Source organism: Protopterus annectens, chromosome 5.part0, assembly GCF_019279795.1.
Source record: "Protopterus annectens isolate FY-2018-M chromosome 5.part0, PAN1.0, whole genome shotgun sequence".
Taxonomy (NCBI): domain Eukaryota; kingdom Metazoa; phylum Chordata; order Ceratodontiformes; family Protopteridae; genus Protopterus; species Protopterus annectens.
In genome coordinates, this window is record NC_056735.1 from 1,581,177,959 (window position 1) to 1,581,204,959 (window position 27,001).

The following is a 27,001-nucleotide window of genomic DNA, read 5'->3' on the forward strand; positions in this document are numbered from 1 at the left end:
TGTGTAGGCCTGGGGGGGGGGGGGTTACCCATAGCCATCATTCAGAGGCCTTAGCACAGCCTTTGTTTGTGTTTGTCTACACCCTTCCTGCTGGCTGAGACTGTTGCTGGGTATGTGAATCTCCCTGACTGGCATGTGTGTGTCAGATTGACACACGTGGCCCAGCACATTTCCTGCAGTTGGTTTTGTCACCATGTGTAGTACTGGCTACTATGGTGACATCAGCATTTGTTACAGATCTCATGCTGCCACTATAGGTGTCTACTATCTGCTGGCATCCCATTCAGCCACCCGATTCCATTGCATGCTCACATCCATACCATGACTTACCTTGTGGGTGTGCCAGTATTGGGGATGGTGCTGGAGGGCTGCCTATGTTGGATGTGCATAGAACACACTCTATATATGGTTGAGCACAGGCAGTGTCATGTTTGGCATCCCTTTTACTATATGTGTGAGTCAGAGAGAGGTGTCATTCCCTGGTTCCCTCCTGTGTCAGTGTATGTGATATGTGTTGCCTCTTTGCCAAGGCCAGGGCATACTGGGCATGCCTCCTTCTGACTACTGGGGCATGCTCAGGTTGTTCCTCCTCTGAGTCACTCTGTGCCTGTGCAGGCCTTGGCAATGGTGGGGGGCTGTGTGGCCCTGCCCCATGCTGTTCCTGCTGCAGCTATGTCTGCAGTATCATATTGTGTAGCATGGTACATATGATGACAATTTGAGTACATGTAGCTGGTGAATACTGCAAGGCTCCACTGGATGTGTCCAGGCAACAGAACTGTGACTTGAGCATCCCAAACACACGCTCTATTATAATTCTGGTCTGTGCGTGTGCCTAATTATGGAGTTCTTGTTCAGGTGTGTGTACATTTCTGATGGGTGTCATCAGCCATGGCTCCAGTGTTTAACCAGTATCCCCCACTAGGTGAGCATAAGGAATGTCCCCATTGGCAAATCTCTGCTACAGCTGCATCAGATCCCAGATGTGGGAATCATGATAGCTTCCAGGGCAGCCAGCACACACATTCATTATAATGCCCAGGGCATCACACATGACCTGGCAGCTGATGGAGGAGAAGCCCTTGCAGTTGATGTAGACCCTACCCCGCTCACCAGGTGGTGCATTGATGCATATGGGTGTGCAATCTATAGCATCCACTACCTCAGGGTATTCTGCTATTTGGTGGATGAGACACATATTGCTGGCCAACGCCTCACGGGTGTTGGGGAAATATACGTGCTCACCGGCATGTGCTGGCATGTCATCCAGGAACTGGTGGAGTACCCTGGATGCTGATGCCTGCAAGATCCCCATGATATTTCCAGATGGCCTTTTGAAGGTACCTGTGGCTAGTATTCTTAAGCCTACACATACCTTGGTATCCACTGGCATGCGTTTCCCTCTGTTAGTTTTGTGTGTGAGTTGTGGCCTGCACAGCTCAACAATTTGCTGTAAGAGGTCCCTGTCCACCCTATAACACTCCACTATCTCCAGCTCATATAGCCCCTGGTAGGTTACATTGGGTCTGTACACTCTTCTCCTTCTCCTCACTGTGGGTCGGTCGACAGCATTCTCATCCTCACCACCCTCAGCCTCTTCCACATGTTGATGTATGATAGCTACTGCAGCCCCTATCATTTTGTTGTTTTTGTTTGTTAAAATTTCCCCACTTGTATACACCGGTGGTGTAGATTATGTGGGAAAAACCAGAGAGAAAGGTGTTTGCATAGTTTATAGTAGTGTTCTGGGCTGGTTTGGTCTGCTGCCTGTGTAATTGGCTGATTCTGATACATTTCACCTGCCAGCTATGCTAGTTCTCCTTGATTACCTTCCTACTACTGTTTTTCCTTCCCATTGCCTTCCTGTTTAAGCCCAGGGGTGCACCACACACACACAGTGCTCAGATGTGCACAAAGCTGCTACCTCCTTGTTTACTTTTTTTTTCTTTAAAACCCAGTGCATGGCACGCACACCCACTTAGGCAATGTAAAGAGTGCTAGAAAGCTTCAGACACACCCCCTTGCTTAGCTCTGCTAAGCTAAGGGCAAACCCGAGCCACAGGGCTCCAATCCGCTTACAGTATGCCTGAAACACACCCCTATAATGTCAGCTAACTCTTAAGCTTGCACCAAGCTATTCCTGCACTTACACTGTTGGGTGTTGACTAGCACTGAGGGGAAATCTGGGATTCAGTATCATTCCCCTCATTTGCATAGGATTGCCTGCTGATGCATAGTTACAGGTCCCACACTCAGCCTCGCCCCTTAGCAACCACTATTCACTGGCCATGTTGTCTTCTGCCTGCCATTGAGTATAATGGCAAAATAGTGATTTTGGTTAGAATGCTTATTTCAGGTTATTTTTTTTTTTATGTTTCGTCCGATCTCATTTGTGCTCTGCTGCCCTACACTTAAACAGCTGAAATCTGCTAAAAAAAAAACTAAATTTATTTATTTTTTTAATTGTTTTCCATGCCACTGGCAATATATTTGGCCATTGGCATGCTTTACAGGTTATATACACCCTTTATTTGGAGCTGTCATGGCTCCGTTTTGTAGTTTGCAGAAATGTACTCAGTTACTAACCATGTACATTTCTGCAGATTACACTAGTCCTGCACGGCCGTCTGCCAGCTTCCTGGTTCGCAAATTTACCTCATTTGCATGTTTTTCACCTGCAAATGGGGTAATTTGCATACTGGAGCTGCGTACTTGCAGGAATAGTGCAGGAGTGCTTGTGCACGTCCCTGCAGCTTATTACTGGATTGCACAGCAGACATATTGCCTGCTGGAGCTCCTGCACTGTTTCTGCACACCGTGCAGGGCTTGTTGAATCCAGGGGCCTGTCTTTGTCTCTAAAAGAGGAAAGAGTTTATAAGACTTTTTTAAAGAAAAGTAATTTATTCTCAAGTATACCTGATGTTTTGGAAGTGGGGATGAAAAGATGTAATAGTTGTAAGTTTTGTCAATATATGAAAAAGGTAAGAATTTTGTAGTGACAGCAAGAAGCTTTGAAATTAGGTTGAATAATTTGTACAATTGCAGGTCCAAATATGTGGTATACATGGCTCTGTGTGGATTATGTCTAGCATTTTATATAAGAAGAACCATGAAGTCAATGGTTTTGATCATAGGTTTGATGCATAAGATGAACTGGATTGGAGAGAATATTGCTGGCAATTCAGGCTGAATGCATGTGTTTAATGATAGGGAAAACTTTAAAGTTGTTCTTAGAAGAAAAGGGTTAAGGCATTAAGTGCATTGGGTCACATGTTCTTGTATTAAGTATTTAAATACAATTGTTCATCATACAACTTTGTCTGAAGAAGTTCCATGAGGGAATGAAAGTGCTTACCAGTTGGATTTCTATGCAATAAAGTCATTTTGTGTTTTTAGCCGTTCGTTTTTTAATAATAGTGTTAAAACATACACTAGGTTTTATATAGACTTACCACTTGTCTGTGCACTTGATTATGATGCAGTCTGTCCTATGAATGGGTAGAAGGACACAGTATTAATGGAGGACAACTACAGGAGTAACAACAATGACCTGTACGAATGATTGGTAATAGCATACTACTGACAGAGTCCCGCTGTTGTGAGTTCATGTGTTGTAATGCGGATCCTGCAGTGGTAAAGTAAGGAGAAAGACAAGACAGTCATGTATGCAGGCAAGGGAATACTGACAGGATGAAGCATATGACACAGTTACAGTGTTATGGATACTCAAGTGATGTACATTGCACCTGATGGCCAGATGTCCCCGTGTAGAAAAACAGTGGCATGACATTAATGTCATGTATCACAGGTCTGCTACACATTGCTGCAAACCATAAACCTGTTGTGGTAACACACCTGGTCTGCCTGTACTTGGAGCTGCTCAGCTTGGACTCCCACTGGATGTACTTGTAGTTTACAATTCTGGGGAAATATCAATATGACAGTATACACCATTGCCATGACATGAGACTAAGGCAATAACAGGTAGTGGTTACAGTAACACTGTATGGAGAAACTCACCTGCCATTCTGTGGTGTTTTGCAGAAGTAGATGGGCCTGTGAATATTAATGCAGACAGCAATACACATGTTGCTTGCACTGTTCTCTCTGTACTGCAGTTGCATGGCTACATGTCATTACACTTACTTTGATCATCATCACCCTGTGTGGATTGCAGTGCATGATTCAATTTTGCTGCTGTAAATCCAAAATGACAAAACATTAATATGCATGTAACAACAATATGTGAAGATTTACTCTATAGTCATCTATGTCATGCAAAGTAAGGCATACACATTTGGCCTGGAAATCCTGCTTCTATCCCACCACGAGGTATGCATTGCTCCCGAATCACTGTATGCAGGAATTCAAGAAATATTGTGATCTCATCAGAGGGGTTAATGGTGGGCCTATCACTGTTGGCATTCCTCAATCTCTCATACCATTGTAACATGCTGGCTGCATGGAGGATCACACCAGAGCAGCATCAGTGACAAGCCTTACAATATCTACTATGACATCCAGCTGCAGTAATCATGTTGGTGATGTTGGCCCAGACTTATTTCCTCCATACTGTATTCCCTGCCTGTCCAAGGATTCTCCATCTATGTTGTCACAGAGCATCTATTGTAATCTCACTTTTCTGGGGAAAGAAATTGCCACCCCCTAGGTCTGTTTGCTATCTGAAAGACAGTAATACAAATATGTTCATAGTCATGTGGGGGCCCACTTATGCAGATTATTATGTGGGCAGCTTATGTCACCATAAACATTATACATTCCTCGGCAATGAAAAAGTATATGAAACCCTCACTGTGATATACAGTTATGTGAAATATATAAACAATGCCTGAATACATGACCCCAGATTTATGAAGCCCTTTATAGCATGCAGGATTAGTCTAAGAGCTATTTTCGGCAATATGGCCGATGTGCGATCCAGGAACAAGCTCCCGGGACATGCACATGAGCTCTTAGGCTAATCCTGCACAGACTGAGCTCCTGTATGCAAATTACCCTCATTTGGAGGTGAAAATCATACAAATGAGGGTAATTTGTGATCCAGGAAGCTGTCAGCTGTTAGTGCAGGACGAATGCAGTCTGCAGAAATATACTCAGTTACTAACAGAATACATTTCTGCAAACTACAAAACAGAGCTATGACAGCTCCAAATAAAGGTTGCATACCATTGAGGAAGCATGCCAATGGCCAAGTATAAGGCTATTGGCATTGCAAACTGTTTCAAAAATAAATAAATCAACTTTTATTTTTTTTCGCCGATTTCGGCTGTTTAAGCACAGGGCAATGGGGCGCAAACAGGATCGGGGGGAAAAATAAGCAAATAAACTTAAAATGAGCATTCTAACTAAAAGCAGTATTCTGCCATGCAAGTCAATGGCAGGCATAAGACAACCTGGCCAGTGAGTAATGGTTGCTAAGGGGGGAAGCTCAGTGTGAGACATGTAACTATGCATTAGCAGGCAATCCTATGCAAATGATGGGAAGGATAGTGAATCCCAGATTTCCCCAGGGTGTGAGGCAGGTCCCGAGAGTTCAGAGTATAAATAACTGGGTGCAAGACTAGGATATAGGTGACATCATGGGGGAGGGTGTCAGGCATACTGTAAATGGACTGGAGCCCTGTGGCTCGGGACTGCTCCTAGCTTAGCACAGCTAAGCTAGTGGTGTGTCCAAACCTGCCTAGCACTCTTTACAAAGTGTAAGCACTCTGTTTGTGCGGTGCACATACGGGCTTAAACAGGGAGGCAATGGGAAAGGAAAACAGCAGTAGGAAGGTAATCAAGGAGAACTAGCTTAGCTGGCATGTGAAATGTATCAGAATCAGCCAATTACACAGGCAGCAGACCAGCCCAGCCCAAAACACTACTATAAACTAAGCAAACACCTTCCCCTCTGGTTTTTCCACACTCTACACTACCGGTCTATACAAATGGGGAAATTTTGACAAACAAAACTATAAAATGAGAAGGGCTACAGCAGGCAACATAGAACAACACGTGCAAGAAACTGAGAGTGGTGAGAAGAGACGGAGAAGAGCGTACAGACCCAGGGTAACCTACCAGGGGCTACATGAGCTGGAGATAGTGGAGCGCTATAGGATAGACAGAGACCTCCTACAGCAAATTGTTGAGCTGTGCCGGCCACACCTGACACACCAAACTGACTGAGGGGAACCCATCCCAGTTGATACCAAGGTATGTGTAGGCCTAGGTATACTAGCCACAGGTATGTCCCAAAGCACAACTGGGGATATTATGAGGATCTCACAGGCATCAGCATCCAGAGTATTCTACCAGTTCCTGGATGCCATGGCAACACATCCAGAGTATTCTACCACTTCCTGGATGCCATGTCAGCACATGCCAGTGAGCACGCATATTTCCTCAACACCTGTGAGGTCTTGACGAGCAATACGCTTCTCTTCCACCAAATAGCAGAATACCCTGAGGTAGAGGGGGCAATAGACTACATGCACATACACATCAAAGCACCACCTGGTGATCAGGGTAGGGCTTACATCAACCGCAGGGGCATCCCCTCCATAAACTGCCAGGTTGTCTGTGATGCCCAGGACATTATAATGAATGTGTGTGCTGGCTGCCCTGGAAGTTATGATGATTCACACATATGGCATCTGATGCAGCTGTACCACAGATTTGCCAATGTGGACATTCTCTACGGTCACCTAGTGGGGGATGCTGGGTACCCACTGGGGCCGTGGCTGATGACACCCATCAGAAATGCACACACACCTGAACAAGAATGCCATAATAAGGCACATGTACAGACCAGACATATAATAGAGCATGTGTTTGGGATGCTCAGGTCACAGTTCTGGTGTCTGGACACATCCGGCAGAGCCTTGCAGTACTCACCAGCTACATGTACCCAAATTGTTATGGTATGTGTCATGCTACACAATATGATCCTGCAGAAACAGCTGCAGCAGGAACAGCATGGGGCAGGGCCACACAGCCCCCCACCAATGCCAAGGCCTGCACAGGCACAGAGTGACTCGGAGGAGGAACAATCTGAGCCTGCAAAGTAGGCAGATGGAGGTGTGCCCAGTATGCCGAGGCTGCGGCAAAGAGACAACACATAGTGCATACACTGACACAGTAGGGATGCAGGGAATTACACCTTTCTCTGACTCACACATACAGTAAAAGGGATGCCAAACATGACACTACCTCTGCTTGGCCATGTATAGGGAGTGTACTATGTGCATCCGACATATGCAGCCCTCCAGCACCATCTGCATGTCTGTCAATCAACCTACCAATTGCCAAATGGAGTAGAATGTGTTGTTACCTGTATCTATGGTATGGATGTGAGCATACAAATGAATAGGGTGGCTGAATGTTATGGCAACAGACAGTCGACACCCATAGAGGCACCATGACATCTGTGACACGTACTGGAGTCACCATAGTAGTCAGTAGTACACAAGTTGACAAAACCTACTGCAGGAAATGTGTTGAGTGACATTTGTGTCCATATGACCCACATATGCTAGTCAGGGTGGTTCACATACCCAAAGACAGTCTCAGCCAGCAGGACAGGTGTAGACAAACCCAAACAGAGCCTGTGCTATGGCCCCTGAAAGATGGCTATGGTTAACCTCTCCCCCAGGCCTACACAGACATACTACAGCAGGTCAGGCAGTGTGAGGTTAGTTCTAAAGGGTAGGAAGTCAGACACTAATATGTAGGGCATCCAAAGCTAGAATCTGTAGTACACTGGTATGCCTCTAGTCAGCATGATAGGTAAGAATGCAGAATGAAATGGAGTACCTGACATACCAGTACAGTCATAGCAAATGTGTGCAAGTGTTAGGTGTGCCCCCCCCATCTGACATAGTAATGTAATAACAGTCAGGTGCCCCCCCAATTCTGTGTAGAAATATAGAAATAGACAGATGTGCCTCCCCCCATCCCATGTAGTAATGTAATAACAGTCAGGTGTGCCCCCAATCCTGTGTAGAAATGTAGAAATAGACAGGTGTGCCTCCACCTATGTAGTAATGTAAGAACAGTCAAGTGTGCACCCCCAATTCTGTGTAGAAATGTAGAAATAGTCAGGTGTGCCCCCCCATCCAACGTTGAAATGTAGTAACAGTAAGGTGTGCTCCCCAGTCCTGTGTAGAAATGTAGAAATAGTCAGGTTAGCCCCTCCAGTCCTATGTAGAAATGTAGGAACAGTCAATGCCAAATGTTTGATGGATACCCTGCAGAAACAGCGCGCCACTTGTCGGTGTACAACACAAAGGTCAGCACTGAAGTACTAACTACCTTGACTCGATCCACACATTAAAAACAGATGGGCATACTGGGCATGCTCACACACAGAGAAATGAAGGCAATGTCAATCAACAACATACTGAAAGGTCATACTGGGCATGCTCACACACGTAAACACGTAAAGGCCATGTCTGCAAACAACAGTGGACAAGACATATCTGGCAGTAGTAGCTGTGAGTGCACACACTCATCAGTATGCATCACTCATGCCTTGCACACACAGTGGATAGGAATGCAGACATATATGTAAGGACAACACACTATAATAAGACAAAGGTAGATGCACATAGATGTGTGGAAGAGGGTGACTGTGACAAGGAGCCATCCAGGACTGTCCCACCTAGCACACAGCCAAAGGACCATGACAACATGAGGGTCAGATGTCACTCACTGCAGATACTAGCCACCAGTATCTGGCAGCATTACAGACTATGTGGTGCATGTGCCAGCTGTTCAACATGACTGTACAAGGAAGTAGTCATCTAGCAGCTGTATACACGTACCTGTGAAATATGACCCTGTGTGTACCCGCATGTGGCATGTCGACCTCTAGATGAATGGGTTATGGCCCATGCATACACACTGCCCTCTCCATAGCCCTACTATGACAAGCCTGCTGAGGTCAACCACTGTGAAATACACCTTTGGGAGAATTGTAGCCCAGTAATCTCCATGGCACATTTCATAACTTTGTACTGATGTAGTGTCATAAAATACTTCAGTAGGAGTTAAAATCCCAGACATGGCAAGTGTGTGGGTTTGTATGTGTGTGTGTCTGTCTGTGTAGAGAGCAATGCTTTTTAGGGTAGTCACACTCCCTACTGGGAAGGTTGAAGCCCAGTAATCTCCGTAGCATGTCCTGTAGCTGTGTACTGCAGTACAGTGATAAAATAGTTAGGTAGCTGTTGTAATCCCACACTTGGCAAATATGTGTGTGTGTGTTTGTCTGTGTACAAAGCAATGCTTTTTTATGGGTAGTCACACTCCCTACAATTCAAATGCTTACCTTTGGCAAGGCTGCTGATGTCATCCACCTAGAAATACACCTCTGGGAAGGTTGTAGCCCAGTAATCTCTGTAGCGCATCCTGTAACTGTTTACTGCGGTAGTGTGATTAATTAGGTAGCTGTTCTAATCCCACACTTGACAAGTGTTTGTGCGTTTGTGTCTGTCTGACTCTGTGTAGAGAGCGATGCTTTTTAGGGTAGTCACACTCCCTACAATTCAAATGCTCAACTTTGGCAAGGCTGCTGATGTCATCCACCTAGAAATATACCTCTGGTAAGGTTATAGTCCAGTAATCTCTGTAGTGTGTCCTGCAACTGCGTACTACTGTAGTGTGATATAGAACTCTGGTAGAGTTCTCTTCCCATCCATGGCCATTCTGGATGTTTTGTGTGTGTGTTTCAATGTCTGTGTAAGGAGCAATATATTTTAGGCTAGTCACAGTTAGTACATTTCAAATGCCCTACTTTGGCAATCCTGCTGATGTCATTCATTGTGAAACACACCTTTGGTTAAAGAGTTATTCAGTAATCCCTATGGTGTGTCCTATAACAGCTCCATGTTGTAGTGTGATTTTGACCTCTGCTAGGGGTTCTATACCCATGCATGGCGGTTGTGGATGTTTTGTGTTTGTGTCACTGTCTGTGTAGGGAGCAATGCATTTTAGCCTAGCTTAGCTCACCACAATTCAATTGTCCTACTTTGCCAATCCTGCTGATGTCATCCACTATGATATACACCTTTAGGGAAAGAGTACTCCAGTAATCCCCATGGTGCATACTATAACTGCATAAGGCTGTAATGTAATAAACTAGTTAGATAGGGGTTGTACTTCCAGATGTGACAGGTGTGTGTTAGTAACTCATTGAGTATGTGGCACCTGGGCCCAATATGGAGTGGGTTTTGCAAATTTCTTATATGGTGGCCTTAGTATATAGCACAATGTCTACCATACAGGGATAACAGATGTGAAATAGCCAAGAGACTGGGGTGCAAATCCATACCCATATGTGACATCAAGGCCAGGCAATCACAGTTAGCAACCCCAGTATTACCCAGAGCACACTCTCAACCCATGTCTCATACACACACACACACATGCCTAGGCAACAGCAAATATGTGGGTAGTACACTGCATACTGGCCACTGATAGCAACTATGGAGTGATTGCAGTGGGCTACAGAGGGCATGGCACCCTGTCCATCTGTCCAATGGGCATGTACATGCAGACAGTGTACCTTCCCCATGTTCCCCACTGAACACCTGTGGTGCCATCACATGTGACCCAAAAAGGACATACCATGCCTGAAAACATGCCCTGTATGGACAGATGCCATTGACACCAGGGAATGCCGTTAGCATGTTATCAATGTAGGTGCAGGGTAAACCTGCTGTCCATTACCAGTTCCCACCACAGGTGGCCAAGACTGGCACATCTGATGATAATCTGTATACACAACATGGGCCAGACACCCCAGGTATGGTTCCACATGTCACTGTACATGCATGTGGGAGTTGTGCACATTGCAGACACCGTCCATGTCATGGACTAAGGAACACATACATGGCAAGCGATGCACAGCATTGGCCACACACAATAGTCACCCAGATGACTGGATGGGGGATACAATACTCACCTGTGTGGGCAAATGAAGAAACTACAGCCCTGAGCCACAATGCTGACAATTGTCATGTGGCCTGATGCCAAGGTATACCCATCACCTAGCCTTGTATAGCCATCTGGCAAAATCGACCACCACACACCCTTGCAGAAATGCACTCAGGCATGTCAGTATTGGCAACCTGTATGTTTGTGTGTGTGTTTTATGATGTGTATGATCACATCCACATTCACTAGAACCCCCACTGCATACTGAAGCATGGTGTCTGATGTCAGACACTTCCCCATACCCTTTGCCCATATCATCTCTGCATGACCCCTGTGGTGCATGTGATACCTGTACAGTAATGTGTTGTGTCAATCTCACTAGTGATGGGTTGCTTTCCTGGCCCTGCCAAGTGTGTCAATGTGTGTGCGTCCCTGTGAGAATGTGGCTGTGTTAACCCTGGCACCTGGTCATGCAGACAGGGACATGTACTACATCTACCGTATAGCTACCATATCCCTGTTGCAGATGTTACTCACCATCACATATACATTCTGAGGAATCCACAACATGTAACCTATGTGGCGCATCCAATAACTGCATAGAAATGTGATAGCACTACATAGTCATCAAGGGTTTGATATCCTGTGCTGGTAGGTGTGTGACACAAACATGCTTAAGTTTTACTGTCCCACCCCTCCCTGACTTGTCTTTGCCTCTGTCTGCCTCTCTCACTCCCTCTCTGGTGGATGTGGAGACCTACACCTGCTTAGGCAGCAGCATGTGTATTTTAAGGGATGCTCATGATCAGCTGATGACCTCTGCACGAATTTCAGCCCTCCAATAGCTGATTGCATGTGGAACAGCTGTGGTAACATTCCCATAGCCAATTGCATGGAAAAACACTCCAGTATCTAGGAACATCATGTTGGTGTTGGCCCTTTTCATTCACTGTGAGCAGGAACTAGATCTGCTGTTTGGCAAACAGCATCTCAGATGGATTGAGGATTTACCTCTAACAACATACACTGAGAAAACAAGCCAACACACAGGAGGAGGATGTGCCTAACCTGACAATAGACTGCAAGTGCTGCTATACTGCATTTGGAGTAATGTTGGTTTAACAGTGTGTTTGTGGATATGGCTGTCCTACATATTTTAATATCTGCATGTCAGTTCTATGTTTATGAGGAATCTCATCTGTAGTGTCATCTGTAGACTGGGCAGTGTGTTGTGCCTTTGTTTTCATGTGTTACACACAGAGCATCTATCTGTGAACTGCAGAAGGTAGTGTGAGGATTGCAGTCTCTAGATGGTAAAAGCCGTGACAGTTACTGACTTCATATGCCTCATAGGACATATGTTCCAACAAACCCTGTTACAACAGTAATTGTATGAAGTAGTCACAGCAACATGTCAATATTGGCCCTGTGTATGTGCTGCCAGCCAGAACTCTGTCAACCTTTGTACATATGTCGTGCATTAAGAGGTGCATATGTGCTGTACATCATCATTAGTGTCATCATATCTGATAACAAGCCAGTGAGATATCAGACTGCTGCACATGTTATGTACAGTAGAGGTTATATTTGATGACATAACCTGGACATTCTGTGGTTGTTTGTACAGTACTGAGATCTGTGTACTTACTGTGAATGTTGACAGTGTGTCTATTGTTAATATGTACTTTAGCCTGTGTACAGACTGTGGTAGATGTCATTGTTCTAGGTCCCATCCTATCTGATGTTACATGCTGCTCCACTGCATGTTACTATATTGGCTTACATGTTTATAGGGCCATACACACACATATCCCATAACCCAGACAGCCATCAGACCAAACTGTGTAGCAGCCCAGTATATGTAGGGTCAGTCTGTGAGTGACACATATGAGGATGTTGTTGAACAGATAGTCCATATACTGTAATATTATGCTAGCTTACCATATGTGACTGTAGCTGTGTTCACATTGGTTGTGGTTATGCACTTTCACACAGGTGTATCTTGCCCTGTGCTGTGACATGCCTGTAGAGCCTGCTATATATGCAGGTACATCTGCATTCCCCCATAGGAGATGTAGGCCAGTGTTGAGCCAGTCGACCTGTAGCCTGCACAGTGCATTATTACATGCCTAGCAGCTTATTGTACTTACCCAGTGAGATGTCATGTGCAGATACTTGCCAGATGTACTGCTGCCGGGCCTCCCTTAACAGTCATGTATGTCAGACAGAGCAGTGGGATGCTGTACAGATGTATGTCAATATCTAGTGGGTAGTATGTGGCCATGGTACCCCTGTACCAGCGGTTATTATATGTCAGGCCAGACAGGGGCGTGTGAATGCATAACCTATGGTGGCATATGTATACCAGTCGTTATGTGTTATACCACTCTGCATCGCTCTTAACACCCATATTGCCTGGCATGATACGGATGTTTTGCACTAAGGAGTTCTGTGTATACCTCTGGACTGTACAAAGTGTGTCAGAATGTCCACATATATTGGCCAATATCTCAGCTGCAGTCCTCAGGGGCATTACGTGCTAGCAGAGGTACTTAACTATGATGTCCTTAGGATGTCTGTCAGTAGCCAATGGCAAACATGGGAAAAGCAGATGTGACCTACCACACACACCATGTCTGTGAAGACAATCCCAATTACAGTAGCAATAATCTACTCATATACCTGCTATACATACCTGACATCCCCTTGCACTACAAAGTTGGGATATAGGGGCTGGGTAGGGCTACACTCCATATCCAGGACATATGGTAAAAATATTTGTACATATAATTATCTCTCTCTCTCTCTCTCTATATATATATATATATATATATATATATATATATATATATATATATATATATATATATATATATATATAAATAAATATGATAAAAGAGGTCATTGTGCCCCTCTACGCATCACTCATCAGACCCATCACAGAGTACAATGCCCCATTTGGGATGTACCTTACAAGACACCTGCAACAGCTGGAAAGACCACAGAAGTACCTCACCAAGAGGATCACTGGCCTCAAACAGATGCCCTATGCAGCTTGACTGAAGAAACTCCAACTGTACTCGGTTGCATATCGCCTACTCAGAGGTGATCTATGACTGACATACAAGACCATGTCCAACCCAGAATTGATGGACATGCTCCATCTAAAGAAAACCATATCCCCTCGAGCCACACCCTCTAGGGATCTAAACCTCACCACAACAATAAATAGGACATGATGGAGGGATAGATTCCTGTCCCAGAGACTTCCCATGCTCTGGAACAAGATTCCAATCTACATTAGGCAGAGGTCCTCGCTAACACTCTTCAAGAGAAACTTTGATGAGTGAATGGGAAATAGAAAGTTTACCCTGGGGATCACTTCAATGGATCTGCTGGTCAGAGGTACAGGGAACTAATCTTAGGGGGCTGCGAAAGCCAACACAATTCTGGCTAGGCTTACCAATGCCTTTGGGCAGATAGCCTAGTACCTACCTATGAACCTATTACACATATACATATCGACATATATAGAGGAGTATATAGATATACATATACAAACCCAAATATATATACATACATATACAGAGCAATATATGTCTACACATATACAAATAGTGATACATCTGCACATATACGTATGGATATCTACAGATATATTGACAGTAGAAGGTATATCAGAAGTGATATGTATGCACATATAGTTTTATATATATATATATATATATATATATATATATATATATATATATATATATATATATATACCAACATAACTATATCTGTACCCATAGGATGTGCATACATATATAGCTATATACACATATATCTATATGTACATATACGTATACCTATATATACACATATGTGTAACTGCATATATGTGTGTGTGTATATATATATATATATATATATATATATATATATATATATATATATATATATATATATATATATACATACATACAAAGACATGTACACATGGCCATATATATGTAGCTCTATACAGATGGGTATACAGACATATGTATGAGTATACATGTGTATGTACATGTACACTTATATACACCTATGATATGTATACAGCCATATTCCTATCATGAGTAAACGTCACGGTTGTATATACCCTCCCACATGTAGTTCACCGTATGTATCTGCTATGTGTACATTATGATAAAACAATATATGTGTTGCAGCAGTCATATTAATAACAAGGACTATACAATTTAGGAAGTAAAGGCAATTGTTCAATACTACTCAATATATGTATTGACAATATTGGCAAAACAACAGCTGTCTTTGCAGTGGTGATGGTGCAGTGGTTAAGTGTTGTGACTTCAGTGTAAAAGGTCCTGGGTTCAAGACCTGCAAGGGCTGTTGATTTTGTTGCTGGGCAAAACAAGGACTGTCGGATACAGAGTGGTTAAGGCAGTTTTGAGCAGCTTTAAGGGCATTTTCATGGGTTTGTGCGTAGCTAAGCAGTGCTAAGCTATGGGTAAACATACGGGCACTTACAGAGTGTAGGCAGCGCTTACCAGTGCTTAAATCAGTTTGCTGTTATATTGCAGCAAAGTTGATACTTGCTAAGCATAGCTTAGCCCTCGTAACCAGGATACACAACTCAGTCTGATAACCTGTAATAAGTGTATGTAATGCCATGTACAATACATGGACCTATGTGCTGTCATTACAGTAGCAAGGGGTGTGAGTGTCATGTGTGGGATACAAACATATATGAGGCCTGTAGAGCACTGTTATCCATGTGAATGTGTGACATACAGGTGTAGTAGCCCAGGGTACGTGCTATCACACTGGCATTTAGTGTATCATGGCAGTACTACTGTTGACAGTGCTATCTCAGTCAAGAGCAGAGTGCTTAATGTAGTATTGACAACAGGCACACCAGCAAGCATGGCTGGACACTGATGACTCCCAGTCGTATCCCTGGTGTGTAAGGTGTGCCACAGTATATACCCCTTACTGGTCTGTCAACACACTCATGCTACTGCCAAGCTGATAACTGTCAGTCCTGTACAGATGTACAGATGGCAGGTATCCAGCTGGGATATGTACAGGCAACCTACACTTGATTCACACCCTACTACACATGTGGCATGTGCATGAGATGCATATCCCTGTAGTACCAATGTTGGGATATACTATGGGTTGTATCGCAGTCATGGCCAATGTGTGATGGTGGGTATGGCAGAGTGTCATCATGTGTTTCAGGGAATACAATATCCAGTGGGGGATGTGGGTGCTGTGTACACTGTTATTACACAAAGGTACACCAGGTATATGTGCCATGTACCACGTTATGGTTACCACTGTCACCATCAATCATACAGGTAACTGTTAACACAATCCAAGCCAGTTATGCATGTGATGTGTGCAGCCTACCTGTAACATATTGGAGACACAGTCAAGGTAGTTAGCAGCTATAGGCCCTGGTATCTCAGATGTGTGTCTGGCTGTTATGTGTCTGTAAATGTGTATATGACGGCATGGCACACTATGTATCATCCAAATACACCTATCACATCCCCCATTAGCATACTGTACTTGCCGGGGGATTTTCTGCATGTACCATGTAACCTGGGACACCTCTCACCCTAAACACTGTGCGGTGTGTGCAATGTAAGCCACACACATCAGTATCACGACATTGCTAGGTAGGGGTCTAGTCCTAGTGTTGGCAAGTAACAGTGTATGCGGATGGGTCTACATCAGGTTGCAGGGTATACACTTCTCAGCAGGCCACCTGTCTGTGTGGCACAGGCAATAACCGGTACAGTAACCTGTGAAATGTGTTCAATACACCAGATATTTCACTGCCATGGTGTCAGCAGAGTGACATACCCTGTTGTGCAATATGACTGCCAACCATCCTTGTACTGACACATCTACACCTACAACACACACAGATAACATTTTAGAGACCACAACCAACCAGTGCTACTAACAGCTATAAGGCAGCATAGCTGGATGGCTACACTTCCTGCCAAATATGTCTCACACTCTACTCCCTACAACATTTTACACTGCAGGACTGTGGTACACTGTTGTACAGTCACCATGTGCATCAGAACCATATAAGCCTGTCCCTGCATTAATGGTATGGATGACAGGGATGGGGCACAGGTATCATCATATACACAGGGTGTGGTGTTGGTTTGCCATTGGCCGAGGGTGGGCCATGCATTTAACACCATGTGTGTGGGTGAGGGGTGTACTCTGGGGAGCTGGCTGAGGTGATGTGGTGTGTGTAGGTATGGGGTTGCCCTAGGTGTGTTTGCATACTGTGTGGATATGCATGCACACAGTTCTGCCATGTGGCTGCCCTACACAGGTGTTTCTGGACAGCTGCAGACCATAACTGGAAGGGTGTGCAGTTCACTGCCTCCAGCCATGGACACATGGATGGTGCCTGCCAGGGGTTACGTGGGCACGTCCAGGAACAGGCCTTGATGTGCTACTCTCACCTGCTGATATTTGTCCGCTGGTACCAGGTCCCTCCTGGAAGTGGCCAGGACCACGTGCACATGGCCTACTGTGGAGTAGTGTGGACAGCACACACCCCACACTGCCAGGGCTGCCACTACCACTATGGGAGCCCCTTGGTGTCCTAGCACATCCACGTTGAATGCCAGCTGTTGGTGTTGCTAGCCCACGTCCACGTGGGCGTCACCGCATCTTCACCACATGTTGAAGCACGGATACACCACTGCCGATGAGGGCCATCATCTCATCATGCTGTCTATCCACTTGCTTGGTAGATGCACAGATGGCACCCGGCAGTTCACGGAGGTTGTCACTTACAGATGCGAGAGCAGCCCTCTGCAGCCTAAGGCCCTGTCTGGTGTAATGCTCAATACATGTCTGTGCAGCCATTACAGCCTGAAACATGTTACTGCTGGTAGCAGCTATGTCGCCTCTGCCAGGGGCATGATATCCAGTGTTCCTACCACGAGCACCCCGGAACATCTGCCTATGGGGCAGCCTGCAGGACATCTGGCTATGTCTGCTATGACCAGACACAGTAGGCATGGTTACCACACTTTCCTGTGCACTGCCACTGAATGCCAGTTGTCCCTCTGCTATGGCCACTGGTGATGGGGTGTGAATAGGCACTGAAACTGTGTGCGAGGGTTGGGTGGCTAAAAGGGGGATGTCAAAATTTGGCACAGTGTCGGCCCCTGACAACCTGACCTGTGCCTCAACATTATTATCATCATCATCATCATCGGTGTCTGTATGGAAACCTACATCAGATTGCATGCAGGAAAGACCCTGACCCACCTCGCCACCTGTGGGGGAAAACAATAAACACACTTTAAAACCTGTACAGCATTGCCTAACAGTACACACACACACACACACACACACACACACACACACACACACACACACACACACACCTCTGTAATACCAACCTGTCCATGGCTTTACAGACAGTCCCATGTATATGTCCATGTGTTACCCCATCCTGCATCTCACCTGTTAGCATACACACATTGATACCACTCATCAACATCACAGTCCTCTAAATGCCCACATGTGGCCACAACACAAGGCCTGCTGCTACTTTACCTGCCTGACCTGTGTGTAGTTGATTTACATGACCTCACTGCTGTCATTCGGTACGCACCCTCTGTATGCCCGGAATGATGTGCATGGCCCCTGTATGTGTGGGCTACTATGTTGTATCCATAAGAGCTCCCACTGGTATGTCATGTGTATGTAATGCTCAGTACATGCCAGATATGCTGCTCCGTCAGCCCATCATGTGACATCTGTAATATTTGGATACACTCCCTGGTGTTGACTCTTACTTCCCCAATGCATCTGTAGAGCTGCATACGTGGGTTGAAGGTGACCTCTCTGCTGACTGCAATATTAAGTGTGTACATGGAGTCTACCTTCCCTCTGGATGCCTGTTCCATGCTACAGACCATATTATACTATTTGCTGTCTTGTGATTACACACATGACAGGTATTCCTGGTGTGTAATGTGGCAGTCCATATCCATGTACTGCACGGTCCCAAAGTGGGGTACAGCCGTATGAACACTCCACAATCACACGTGCATACATGACCACAAACACAAACACACACATGCACACACGCATCATCCATGCATCTACCTCCCAACACTTCACCAGATTGACCCTGCAAACAAACTAACTAACCACCAGGATGCACACAGACATGCACGCACACAGTTGAGGTTGCACAATAATCGTACACACAGTCCTCCTATTACCCATCTGCCAACATGCAGAACAAATGGTACAGGACAGCATGCAGTTCAGCTATAGTCAATCCATGCTAGCAACAGTATACATGTGTGATGCATGTGCTGCGACTAGGTGATGTCTCTTCCCCTGGATACCACTGCACCCATGTACACAGTATTACTGTGCACCTGTTCTGCACCCTGCCATGTACTGTGCACCACAACTCACAGGTGTACAACCTATTGCAGAATGTGTAGTACTGTGTCAGTTATGTCAGCTTTACTTCTCACAGCCCCTGTGTTTTTCAGCAACACATACCTGGGATGATATGTGGACTGTTGTCATTGGTGAAAGCCTGACGCCTGATTTACAGCTGTCAACATCAACAGACCATGTATGACCACTACAGAAATGCTTACACTGACAACTATCAGAGCATACCATGGCTATGGGGGGTGTACACACCTTTAACGATTTTGCACACACTTCCTTGATATGCCATGGGACCACAGCACTGTATATCTTAGCAGTACACAAGCCCGGTATGTGACATATGTTCTGTACTTTCACACGCAGTGTCTACAGATTGTGTTAGCTGTGTGGCTGCTGACTGCAATGCATACACACCATGTGGGCATATGTGTGCACACCCTTATCATGACGGTTTATAAGACCTCTTGTTGTGTGTTCTACAGCAGTCACTGCTCATGGCAGGGGTATACCAGCATGGGGCTTCTGCAATTGCCAGTGTATGTTCAGTCTACCCTACACATGTCTCCCTATTCTGCATGATTGCAAGGTCTACTCATGTGCACATCCCATGGTATTCACACAATGCTGTCACTATTGCAATGTGGGTAGGGTTACAGCTGCCACAGGTCCTGAACCTGACTATATGCAGATAGAGCCATTCCTACCATCCTTAGGATCCCTGCTGCAGTACACTGGTGTATCATGCTGAAACCCCCCCTCCCTATGTTTTTATGCAGATGCATGACAGGTAAGCCCTACACATATGTGTCACTTTGCAGTGTCCCAAACACTGAATCCTACATGTTTCAGCCTAGACCCAGCTAATAATGTGGACTACTGTAATGCCTTTTGCCATAGTGTATCTCTGCAGCAGTTGGCATTATTCTACAGGTATATACACTGGTGTTGCACTTTATATGGGTGTTGATCAGAACATGTTACTACTATAGGCCATGTCCACCAACAGTATGTTGCTCCCTGTGGACACATTTCACAATGACAGGATGTTAGTTATCATGCAGGTGTGTGACATTCCCTTTCTGTACCCCATCATGGTTTGCCCTGTGAGACTGTGCATTTCACAGCAACAATACATGCACATGTACAACATGCATTCAAGGTAGGTGTGTTAGATGTGTGCATGGAATATACCATCACCATTACATGCCCAGTGTGTGGGCATGCATCTACTTAAGACATGCTCACCAGCTACAGGCTGCTGCCTTGTTGTTATCCCAGAGGGACCTACATAAGAGGGTGACAGATGCAATGTCAGTGGCCACACCTGTGGCACTCCTACAGGCTTGGTGCAGTACTACCATACATCAATAGTAAATTTCCACAATACTACCACATCTGGACATCTGTTTATCACTACAATGCAGCAACACAGTATATCTATGACATGTCAAACATGCATGATCTACCTGTAGCACTGTGGATATTTACACAACAGTGGTCTACTGATGTGCCCTGTGCCCTTGCCTGCATACTCCTCGGCTGGTGTGTGGGTGACACCCACTTCCACGAAGGGGTCCAGTGGTTGTTGGTGTTCAGAACAGGCAGGTGCCACGAGGCTGGTCAGGAGCTCATCTACACATGTCAGGGGGGGTGGCATGCCCCCCCCCGTGGCAAGGTGATTCCCCCAGACTGCAGCAGCATGCTGACAGGCATTGCAAAGTAGGTCACTGCAATGATGCTTGACTGCTCATAACTATGGTTACGCAGGCCGACATAATTGACCCTGTGGTCTAGATCGTTCCACAGGGTGGTCTGCTCCTGCTGCTCATGGGCTGCCCTGCCAAAGAGCATCTGGTAATGCTGTAGTAGGTGGTCGATTACCTATTTTCATCCACTGAATATACAGGTAATCTACTGTGTGACACCTTGCCTGAAAGACATAAAGATGGAAACAGGCCTGAGCAACTCATACAGCAAGGTTACCACAGTTCGAAATACACATTTGTCACCCCTCCACCATATCAGCTTCAACAGACTGTACACACAACTCATTAGGTATGGCTACAGCTTAACTACCGTTTGGACAGATTTTGTATTGTACCACACCTTCTGCTATGAGATTGTAGCCATGTCCACTGTGTGGACACTATCATTGCTGGCCTTTTACAGACTATTCACCTGCATGCCATTGTCAGGGCCACTATGGTTAAATATATGCCAGTGGTATGGCTGCTCTGAGATTGCTGCACATCTGACAGTATGTGTTATTGGGGATATCTATGCATGCTGTTGGACATGTACCGGGATTGTGTAGACTATTACTACCAACAAATGTTCTATAACAGTGACACAATAACATGTATATGTTCTATTGGCCAGCTAATCCACTTCTCCACACTCATCTACCCATGATACCTGGCCACATCACATGTGTGTGCCAACCTGGTGCCTCCTTATGTACTGTTACAGAAATACCATCAGGTGGAACCAGCCAGGGGATGTTAGCCCCCCACTCATGGCACACACCAACATGTTCCTGTCCCCTGAGCTCAGGTCTGGGGTCTGCTCCATACCGAGCTCCACAGACACATTTGGGATGTGCTACATCAGTCTAAGGCACCCAGTACACATTCACACAGCCAGCATGCTCCTTCTGCTCAGCCTCCAGACCAGGCACCTTCAGGACATGGACTGCTGTTGTAAGTGGCAGTTGGTGGGAGGCTTGTTCCCATTGTGCCCATATTGGAGAACATGGGGCATCCACATCACAGACCACACACACCATCCACGGTGTTTACCCTCCACGTGTCACATAACACCCCTGTAGACTGTCCTCTATATCTACCAATCCTGACCACCTCCACAAGTGTACCTGCCATGCCTCCCCATATTCCCATTGCATACTTCACAGACAGGGGCAATGTGGTGCCAAGAAAAGACTAACATGTTACATACTCATCCATGGTGCACACACTTCCAGCTGTAGATATCTGTGTGTATTGCTATGTGTGCTGCTGCCTCACACATAGCACACATCACTGTGCTAGTGATATAGGGGACATGTCTTTACATACATATATGTTTGTGTGCGTGTTTGTACATATGTAGACATGTTCATATAGGTATATATCTATATATGTGTAGATATATGTGATGTCATATATATGTGCACATATATATGTTTACATATGGGTATATGTATATTTCTGGACATACATGCTGCTATACATATATATCCTTAGATATTATATATGTGACATGTGTACACATATGCATGCCTATAGGTGGGGGGTACATTCAGACATCAGCTCCACAATGTCACAACTGTTCTGCCTTGCTACAACACAGACAGCTGCCACATATGGACACAGCCTGACATTAGTGGGGTATATGGGGGACTTGATTGCAGGTAACCCTATTACACACCTATGGCATTCCGGCACGCTACATTACAGATTCACCTGCCAGTGGTTGGCCATGGCTCCCACATGTCCATCATAATGGCATTACTTCCCCCACCAGCTATTGGCCACATAATATACATACTTCCCATTACACAACGCACACTATGATGGCTTACATCTTGTCTGTCAGTGCTGACCTGCACACTTAACAGCTATGGCCCACTACCCACAGGGACAGGCACTATTGTCCATAGCAATTGTTCAGTTGAACATCATCACAACAACACCTGATGGCACATATATCTCATTCCACATCATATATCCCATTATGATGGACCAGGTACTACATTCTAATACATGTACATATACTTCACATACCTGGTGTGGAAATGATTTCTTTATGACTGGCAGCTGGCTAAATGCCTGCATCTTCAGCTGTTAGTGTGATGAGATTTATTTATTTTTTTCCACTTACGCTTTCTTTCTTTCTTTCTTTCTTTCTTTCTTTCTTTCTTTCTTTCTTTCTTTCTTTCTTTCTTTTTTTCTCTCTCCCTTTCTCTCCAATGAATAGATTGAGCTGCTTTGCATAGGTAGCAGCCTGGCTTTAGTAGGTGATGCACTTGATCAGGTGATGGCCTCTGCACCACTCAGTGCCCTACACTTGCTAACTACATGCAGCTTGCTGTGTAGTACTTCTAAATACCACTATCATGGCAACCACCTACTATAAATCCCTACATCATGTGGTCATGGTTCCTTTACCTTTCCTGTGTGATGGACATGTTTCCTGTGTGTGGACATCAGTGATACAGACAGCAGGTAGCAATAACTTCTTACAGGAGAACTGGCACACTCAGGCCAGCTACATATTTGTAGGAGGTTTCAAAACTACAGACAGATTGTGAGTAGAGTTGTGGTATGCTTTGTATAGTAATGGTATTACAGGGTGTGTGTGTGCATACTAGTTTACCTTGCACTCCAGAGGCCAGTTTATGTAACAGTGGCATATGGCTCTGTATTATTGAGTCTGGGAGGGATGCACCATAAATGACCTAGGCTGTTTCAAAATGTGGGGGTATCAGGGGTGAGCTGCCTTAAGGTATTTATGTACTAATCTATGAACCTATGAACCTTGAAATGCAGTCTGTATGCATAGCTCTCAACTGTGGGCCTATCCTCTTGGTGGCCAGAGGTGTCCCTATCATGTTCTGTCTGTCCACCACACAGATCCTGTGTCAGATATTTCACTGGCAGTGTGTCTGTTGAGTGCTATCATCATATGGCTACATCCATTTATGTTTCTAACCTCAATTCTCTAACTAGGGGTATGTTGCAGACTATCCTGTAACACCAGCAACTTGCTTAGTGTATGGCAACAGTTTTCCACATATGGGCCTGTGTTCCAGCCTCTGTCCTCTACCTACATACCAAGCTTTGCACATATGACATGCTGTCAGGGGTTGTTCTGTAGTGGGCTTTGAGTATAGCACACTGCCATTGCTGCCATCAGTCCACTGCTGTTGTATCCCCTGGGGCCATATATGTATGGGCTTCATCTACACAATACATGGGTGCCCTTATGCACTCCAGATGCCAGTGTATGTAACAGTGGTATATGGCCCTGTATTATTGAGTCTGGGAGGGATGCACCATAAATGACCTAGGCTGTTACAAAATGTGGGGGTATCAGGGGTGAGCTGCCTTAAGGTATTTATGTGCACAGTACCGTATACTTCACCTATATTTACATTACTTACATAAATTAGGTTAATGCAGGCCTACTGCCTCCTGCCATACAGACTGTTCTGTTTGTCAGTGTGCTTGTGATGGTGTCAGGTATGTCTTGATATGTAACAGTTACATCCCATTTGGTCAACTGAACTCTTAACACCTAGTGATTTTGTACAGAGTGTAGATAGAGGCTGCTGAACTATACACCTGCATTACTTACTGTTGATTGTTTGGTATCCTGTGGCCCAGTCTGTCTTTACTATTGTACAGTTTGAAGGGCTTGGTCTGGACAGCAACAGTTGTGAACCTTTCCAGACTAATGTATTACTATAACTGTTTCACAGTTGCATTACTCTGTTTATATGGATGTCAGTGTATGAACAGCTATATGACATGGCATATAGAACTGTAATAGTACACAAATAAAGGTTTTCCATTTCTGCAAACCTGTGTGTGGTGTTTTCTCCTATGACCTCTCTGTGAGTATATGATGCAGGCAACGATTGCCATTTGTATGGGTGACCCATACAGTGTCCCGTTATTAAGGTGGTAACTGTACCCATAGTAGCTGTTCCATATTGTGAGCACCTTCTACATATGTATCTTACTGTACATATCTCTGCATGTGTATGTGTAGTCACATGTATATATATATATATATATATATATATATATATATATATATATATATATATATATATATATATATATATATATATATATATATATATATATATGTGTGTGTCTATATCTGTATCTGCTTATATGTGTCTGTATATATGTATCCTGGGGATGTTGATAGCTTCCACATTTTACATTTTCTATGGGAGCCAGACTTTACTGCATGATATGTTACCAATACCAGCCTGAAATCATACAGGTGGGATGTAGTACTATTAACATCGTGTGCCTATGTCGTGTCAGATCCTGGTTATGGGATCTGCAACACTTGGTAGTGTATTGCAGGGCGGACATGTTTGGCTGGTGGGGGGGTTATCCCTATTCGTATAGATGTATATTGTTTGGGGCCTCTCAACCCCATTAATGGTGCATGTGGACATATTTGTTTTTGTTAATCTACCGTTGCTATCTACAGATGTATGGCCATATATATACCTATATCTATCTAAAAAAAATATATATATATATATATATATATATATATATATATATATCTGCTTACATATATATAACTATGCCTGTATATACCTGCATAGATATATATCTGCGTACATATATGTAACTTGCTGTGTATATGTAGACATATAGGTGTAGACATATATATGTGTCGATGTAGGCATTTACATGTGTATATGTTCATATATATTTATATATATGTATATATTTTTAAATATATATACATATATGTATATATATATATATATATGTATATATATATATATATATATATATATATATATATATATAGATAGATAGATAGATATGTTATATCTGTTTAGATATTAATATATTTACACACAAACATACATCTAAATGTTGGTATACATTCTCTGTACTGTTGCATGACTGGGCTGGATGATCTGTTTCTGAGAAAATCAGATTAATGTATATTTGGCATGGCTTATTGGTAAATCACTTTGTCTATGGTGTGCAGAATCCTGGGTTTGAGCATTGCAAAGGCTATTATGTTACTGGGCAGAAATTGGGCTGTTGGATACAGAGTGATTAAGGCACTTTGAAGCAGTTGTAAGCAGGTTTGTTTATGTTTGCGTGGAGGTAAGTACTGCTAACTTCCGGTTACAGTTTCTTATACTCAGTTAGCTTCTAAATTGCTTAACCAGTGTAGGCATTGCTTAACCCTGTGCAAACATGCTTAGACCCATTTACTGCTGCTTAAAAGTGCTTACTCCTGCTTACCCGCGCGCTATTTTCTTTGAAAGAAAAGAAAAAAGGGTTGATAGGAATGTGGTAAAAAAGGGGCACAAAGAAGGAAAGACAATAAGGAAAATAGCTAGGGATGTGCAGGAAGGGTGGAGGGAATGTCCATAGCTGCCCATTTCTTCTACAGCAACAGCTGTGCATATACACTGAATCTGGAGGTAGATTTGGACACTCAAACCCCTGTGAGAGCGGTGAGGATAACAATAATAAGTTGTGATGCCTATTAGACTAGATTACGTGTCCAGTGGACATGTGCGAAATGGACAGCTATGTATGGGGCGTGATTTTTTTGTGGGAACAGATTGCCCTTTTTTTTCTTTTTCCAGGTAAGAGTGGGATGTTGGGGACGGGTAATAGGTATATTTGGGGAGGTAGGTTGGGTTGGTTAATAGACAAGACACACATAACGCATACAGGGGCAGTATATGACACATGTGGGGGTAAATACCTTGATGGGGAGGGGTGTTGGGATATCAGAAGCCCACAAGCCCCCTAGTGGTAACAGTGGGAATGAGGTCCCCATCCATGGGCAGTCACCACTGCATCTTCACAGCCCTGAAGGTGGCTGTGCTGGGGGC